Source organism: Cyprinodon variegatus, unplaced genomic scaffold (assembly GCF_000732505.1).
Source record: "Cyprinodon variegatus isolate N-32 unplaced genomic scaffold, C_variegatus-1.0 Scaffold61, whole genome shotgun sequence".
NCBI lineage: Eukaryota > Metazoa > Chordata > Actinopteri > Cyprinodontiformes > Cyprinodontidae > Cyprinodon > Cyprinodon variegatus.
This window is the reverse complement of record NW_015150514.1, coordinates 1,439,865-1,447,053: the sequence shown is the minus strand read 5'-3', so window position 1 is coordinate 1,447,053 and position 7,189 is coordinate 1,439,865. Positions and strand designations below refer to the sequence as shown.

The 7,189-nt window shown below is 40.6% G+C and overlaps 1 protein-coding gene across 1 annotated transcript in view; it reads right to left on the bottom strand.

The window, feature by feature from the left end:
- LOC107082749 (G protein-regulated inducer of neurite outgrowth 3-like) overlaps positions 1 to 6,524 on the bottom strand; it is a 12,659-nt gene extending 6,135 nt beyond the window's left edge. The window contains exon 1 of the mRNA XM_015371582.1: positions 6,137 to 6,524. The gene's annotated coding sequence lies outside the window, so the exon portion shown is untranslated. The remainder of the gene's footprint in view (positions 1 to 6,136) is intronic.
- Positions 6,525 to 7,189: the final 665 nt, after the last annotated feature.

The following is a 7,189-nucleotide window of genomic DNA, read 5'->3' as shown; positions in this document are numbered from 1 at the left end:
GCTGTGTTTTCTCTTTAATTATGGCATAAAAGTGCAGTGTTAAAGAAGAAAATTCAAATGCAAATAGGATGATTGATTACTAATTTCATTTATGAGTCAAACAATGCAGCCACATTCTTAAAATGAAAAAGCATTTCTGGAAATGCTTTCTCATTTTCAAATTTTACATTTCAAATTGAATTTTGGTATAAATTTGCTAGGGTAAATTTTGAAAAATAAATCTCAAATGTCTTTTTCTTTTTAATTTTAATTAAGTAAAGGGATGAGCAGTGTTGAAGAAGAAGATGAAAATGCAAACAGGATTATTGATTACTAATTTCATTTATGAGATGGTAACGATTTGCTTCCATACTAAATGCTGCTTCTCCATGTTTAGTTCTGGTTCTAGGTATGCAGAGCAGGCTGGAGCCAGAAGACCTGAGTGGTCTGGAGGGTTGATACACTGATAGCAAGTCTGTGATGTATTTAGGTGCTAAGCCATTCAGAGATTTCATAGACGTGCATCCCCGTAAACACTGGGAAGGAACTCAATGGTAAAGTAAATGATTTTTATTTCTTTTTTCAACTGTTGTGTATATTAGCTGCGACATATGAATCAAGATGCAAGATGCGAAAAAATTTGATTAATAGATGACCATTGATATATGATTGGCCGAATTTAGGTGTACAAGCTGACGTATAACTAACTGGCCTGCATAAAATAACAAAAAAAGTTAACAAAATAACAAAGTTAACAAAAATAAATATGATTTCCCTACGACTTTAAGGGGCTGAATAATTTGCACACCCATTTTTTTTTTGTTTTTTATTCATTTAAAAAAGTTTAAATATCCAATAAATTTAATTCCCCTTCATGATTGTGTCCCACTTGTCTATTCTTCACTAAATATTTTATTTCATATTTTATGTGTGAAGCCTGGAATGTGGCAGAAGGTCAAAAGTTCACGGGGGCTGAATACTTTCGCAAGGCACTGTATGACTTAATCAACTTTAACACACTGTGCTCCAGAGATAAGATGTGACATGCACAGCAGACTTTGTCAAACAGATTTCATGACTGCAGAAAACTGTTAGACTGAAAGGAAAAAAATGTATTTGATGTACTTTCCGTACACTTACTGTTTCATTCAAAATTAGATCGATCTGGATATTTTTTAAAGTTACTGTTTGTAGATGTTATGCGTAGCTTTTATAGATGAAATAGATCTGTGCAAATGAGGGGGAAAATTTAGCTTTTACTATAACAACTGACTGGTTTATTACAACTAAAATGTGTTAATTGGAAAGATGGGGGCATGGATGAAATTTTGATTAAATATATGGATGCATGACATGAACAATTGGACAAATTGTGATGCAACAATCCGCGTGGATTAAAAACACATAGTTTTAAAATGATTATGAGCTTGGATACATATAAATGACATTTGTAGATTGTTTTTTTCTTTTTTGATGATATTAATAATATATAACAATAATACAGTTGATTTTTCATCACTTTTAATAAAACAAATTTACTTTACTAGCCAATTAAGGTGAATTAGGTTACACAGTTACACAGTTCTTCAAATGTAACTCACACTTTGACTTTTAAAGAAGTCTCTTATGTCTCTCTTTCTTTTTTCCGACACCCTAATAACCATACAGGCAAACACATGCACGCACATGAATGCACATACAATTCAAAGATTTTCGTAAATGAATAAACGTGATATTACAACCCTTCTAGATTACGTGACTCAATGAGAAGGAAAAAAATCCATAATTATAGTAGCAGACTCCCTCAGCTACTGTCGTCTTTTGGAGACCCATGTTGTTTACAAGTCTGTAACTCCTGGACCATTTAAGTTATCTCTAAAATCAAACCAAAATATACCAGAAAGCAGAGATAAAAGCTTGCGGCCCTACAGTTCTAATTACGGTAGCTTGTAAGATTTCAGCAGCGCTGTGACCATCCATCATAGACGCAATTCAATAGTGCATCAGATGCTTGTAAAGTGAGCTTCTCAGGAGACAGACGATCACACAAGGAAGGACAGAGGGCCAATCAGGAGCTTGCGGGTGGGCTAAACTCAGGGAAGTGGGCTTCAGCTCGAGCTACGGTTTCCCACTTTGTCCTAGTGCTGGACGATGGTCTGTGTACCGTAGCGTAAAATTGTTTTTGGACAGTAAAAAGTGCAGGGGACCAAAACAGACTTTTGAAAAAGTGGAGGAGACATGTCACCAGACCTGCCCAGAGCGTTCATGATGCAGCAACCCCAGTGAGCAGGCAGGGGCCCAATCTAGGTCACAAAAACAGTTCAGACAGGACAGTTCTGGGATCCAGGACTCCGTAGCCCGACCAGGGATTCTGATCCGAACAGGAACAGACAGATTCATGGTTCCAGGAATCCACAGAACATTCAGGCAGGTTCAGAGTTCCATCAGTCCAAATGCAAGCTCAGGCAAACACAATCCGATGGAGACAGGCTCAGTGGTTCAGGGACAGAGACAAGACATGGTACCAGGAAATTTGCAGAACTTTCAACCGGTCTCCACCTCGGAGCCTGGATTACGGGGATTAAAATGGACCTCCCCCTGAGCCAAAACCGTGAGGGCTCCACGGAGAAGGGCCAGAACCCGAGGTCCCCCCGCACTCTAGCCAAAACCCTAAGGGCTCAGCGGAAAAGAGCGGGAAGGGATCAGAAGATAGGAGACAAACAGAAAATCCTCTCAATCCACTGGCCTCCTAGGATGGAAACATGAATCAGGGACTTAACTAAAACTCAAAAACAAACATGAACAACTGACATGAAAACATAACACAAAAAAACTAAGAATAATGATCTGGCCCGAATGGCTGGGCTGACATGAGGGGAGCGCGATGTAAAGCAAAACTGTAAAAGTAAGTCAAAAAAGAAATAAGCTGATAAAGCAGCATATGTCTTGCATTGGTCTTCATCCTGGTTGTACCACAGAGATCTAGTCACATTTTCAAACCCTCTTGGTTCTGCTTCCTTGTCTGCTGTTTGCTCACCCTGAGCTTTCTCGTTAATATTCAGTTTTTCTATATTTAGCCGAGAGCATCTTCAGTTGTCTTGCAGCTTGGCCTTTTGTAATTGCCACGGTCTGTACACCATACATCGCATAAGGTCTTAGTAGCATCTTGTAAACCTTTCTGTTTCCTCTTGTAGCGTTCCAGTCTCAAATTACTCCTGACACTCCCCTCCTTCATCCTCCCTGAACTATCGTCTTCACCTCCCTTGTGCGATGCCTGTTGCTTTGCTTGATTGACTTCATGCACTTAAACCCATCCATCTAAAGTGACTCTCCTTGTAGCTACATGCTTTCATCTGTCTGCTTCTCATTCACACGTCTTCTGTCTTACCTATACTGACTTTCATTCCTCTACTCTAAAGATCATACCTTTACCTCACCAGACTCTTCCACCAGAATCCTTTAATACTGCAAATAACAATGCCGTCTGCAAACAAAATATCTATGTAGACCTTTTCCAAAGCCTCCTTCACTCTAACCACACACTTCACAACTTTCTCATTGTCCTTGTACAGGTCGAGCGTCACCTTCACTTCTTTCTCTGCATATTATCCAACCTTTGCATCTACAACTCCTTCTGACATCACTTCCAAGGCAAAAATCATAAATAGAGGGTGACTTCTTCTCAGCATGAAACCATTCTGTTCACTTATCTTCAAATCTTAACTTCCTTCAACAACTCTCTCCCACATTATCATTTGAATCTCATCAACCATGCCCTGACCATTTTAAAAATCTGATCTGAAAATGGTTATTAGTTATCTAACAGGTGGAGATTTAAAAAACTTAGGACATTATTGAAAAGAGAGAATTGTGAATCCTCTCACTAACATACATATTAAAATGAATCACATAGAGTGAATACACAACTCTGGCATGTGGAGTGTGATCTCCGATTTAATGGCATTCATGGTATCTACTAATTAGTCGCTCATTAGCCATTAATCACAAAAAGGTCATTTTGAAAGGTTTTTAGAGAGAAAGGTTAATCACAGATTAGATCCTACTTTCAAAGATGTTTTTATATATATTTTATATATAACTGTTTTGTCAGTTTATGTTTAATACTGACACAAGTGAGGCTGCCTGTTGACAGCAAAAATAAATCTGAATGAAAAAGAAAACTGAAAAACCATCTGTGCGATCTTATTACTGCCACCTGTTGGACTGAAGGTGTAGTGCAGTTTCTCTTAGGCTAAACCTGCTGGGGCTTTCAGAGTACTGGGAAAGCACACTGGTGAATTCCTCCTGTTACCCAACTAATGCAAATGTAGGGGATTTATATGGCAGGGCTTTTCTTGTCTGAAAATACAGTCGTGAAGTAAACCCTGAGGAAACTGAATGAATAACTCAGGTGGAGTTGCTGCGATCCTCAGATTGTCTTTAGTCTCACTTTGAGAGCCGCAATTATTCTGAAATCCCTGTTGGAACATACTCACTAGCCACTTTATTAGGCAGACATGTTCCATCATTGACCGACAGATACAATCTATAAGACAATCAATATTAGTATGCTTTAGGCCCCTATAAACACGGCCAAGATTCCCCACGGAAGTAAGAATCAGAAAGAGATGACTTTGAAAGAAGCATGGTGATGGACATGCTAGTCTGAGCACTTCAGAAAGAGCTGACGCTGTTGTGATGGTGGTGTGATGGTATAGGGACTATTTTCTTAGCACATTTTTAACTCATTAGTTCAGTCTATGCTTCCAAAATAAAACCCAATAAAAGAAGTCCACAGTTCAGGCAGGCAGTGTGGGAGGGCATCCTTAGGAGGACCAGAGTTCTGCCTGTCAATGGAGGCAATGCAGGAGCCAACAGAGAACCACATCACCAGCTAAGGAAGAAGCCTTAAGATCATAAAGGAGCTCATTTGAAGCCTGGAGACCACAGGTCCTACTGTCTTGGTTTGTGGAGGTGAAGGGTTGAAGTAATAACCATGCATTGGGGGGTTGATGTTGGTAGAAGAATATTTAATGAAAAGGAGGAAGTTGGACCATGAAGAAACCAGGGAGACAGAGAGAGGACGAACCAGACAAAGGGCAAACAGAATGCACAAACTAAAATAAAACACAAAGTAACAGAAAACAGGGGAGGAAAATCAACTGAACTCTGAACAGGTGAGACCTTTGATTAGAAAGATCCCGGTTGTGGGATTGTAATGCATTCATCCTAATTTGGAAATCCCTGAGCAATCTCTCTAAGTACTTTAGGAACAAAACATCTGAAACAAGGGACCAGCAGAGGATAGTGAGGGGAACTGCAGAAGATCATTTGGATCCAGGATCTATTTTGCTCTTTGTTGACGATCTCAGATAAACTCTATTAATCTGCTTGATACTATTAATCAGATTATAAAATGGAAGCAAACAGATTCCAATGGGAATTCATATCTTTAACAGTTAAGCAGGGAGAGCCTGTGTTTACATCCCCTTCTGTTTCTGAAGGATTAATATTAGTTGACAGCCTCGACCTGTGATGCCACATTTTTTTCTTGGTGGTGATGAGAGACTTTAATCGTTATCCTTAGCATGTAAGAGCTCCAGTCTGCAAACAAAATCCCATTGGAACCAAAGCAAACCCTGCATGTTCTGTTCATGCAGAATAAAGATAAGGGGATTGAATAAAGTGTATTAGTCTTATAAAATTCTGAGCCCTTAGATTTCTGCTAATTTTCTCTCTCATCACTTCATATGAATTTTTCTCCTGATCATATATCCTGCCTCCTTTCCCACTTTGTCTACCTGTTAGAAACCAGTTGGTTGGTGCTGGTTTGGGTCACGGACAGGTTCGGCCCATCTGTGCGTGTTTGCTCTGCCACAACGCGTCCGTCTGTCAGTCCCCAAAGCGCAAATGTTTGTAGAGACCATATCCTGGCTCTAATTGGAGGTCTCTTTTCTTTCTCCCTCTATGCAGCAGTTTGCAAAATGACACGAAACCAACACCGGAGTGACGAACTGATGCAAATGAGTCTGCAATGTAGGAACATATTGGACCTATCCAGGCCAAGCGGATCTGTGCCATGCATCTGATCTGACCTTGCAGACGTCTGCAAACCAAACGCGACCCTTTGATCAGAAAGAAAAACAGGTCGATTTACCTTGATGTCCCGCGCTACTGTTCAGGAGATGGAGGATGAATATGGAAAATTCAGCCTAGTGTCGGTGACACCAAGCCACGCCTTCCAGCAGAATATGAGGCTCAGGGGTATCGATCGTCCGCGGCCGAACGGCACCGAAGCCGAACCTGGAGCAACTGACCGTGCGCAATGAGTCACCGCTGCCTCCAGCTCTTTGTTCCAGACTGAGGAGCTGCTCTGCGGCATCCCGGCCAGGCTGCACGACCAGAGGATGAGGATGGTGGCAGCATCCTGCCTGCGAGCGCCTCAGGCGATCACACGAGGGTCACTATATGTCGCCTCCTGAGGAAGACCACGCTTCTCCAGAGAGGAGGAAGGATGCTCAGCTCCTGGACAGATGGCTATGTGTGAATAAACAGCAAAATAATATTCAATTCAATTCTGTTTATTTAAATAGTGCCAATTCACAACACATGTCATCTCAAGGCACTTTACAGTTCACCAGATCATACAGTCAGATTCATTCAAAGTTTTCTATCTAAGGAAAACCAGTTGATTGCATCGCCTTATTGATTCCCTCACATTAAGCATGCATGTAGCGACAGTGGAGAGGAAAAACTCCCTTTTAACAGGAAGAAACCTCCAGCAGAACCAGGCTTAGTGTGAGCTGAGGCCGACTGGGGTTCAAGGAGACAGAAGCAGAGATACAAAAAGCAACTGTAAAAGGCGACCCAGTCCAGGAAACACACAACCAGGAAGACGAGCTCTGAGCCAGCTCCCATGTCAGAAAATGAAGAGAGCACATCCAGCCAGTCACAGTCAGAGAAACAGGACAATGGAAAAATATGGGAGCTTTAGAGAATTTTTCAGAACTGCTTTAAATGACATAATTTTGTCATGTTTCAATTTCTTTACAAAATTTCATAATAAAGAAAACGTCCACCATTGATTGTCGTTTATATCAGGTAGAAATCCAGATGTTCTCCAGAATTGTTACACATAAAGGAAGAGTCTGATTTCCTGTCATTTTTAGCCTAAAAAACAAATATCATGTGTCTGAGAGAAAGTAATGTG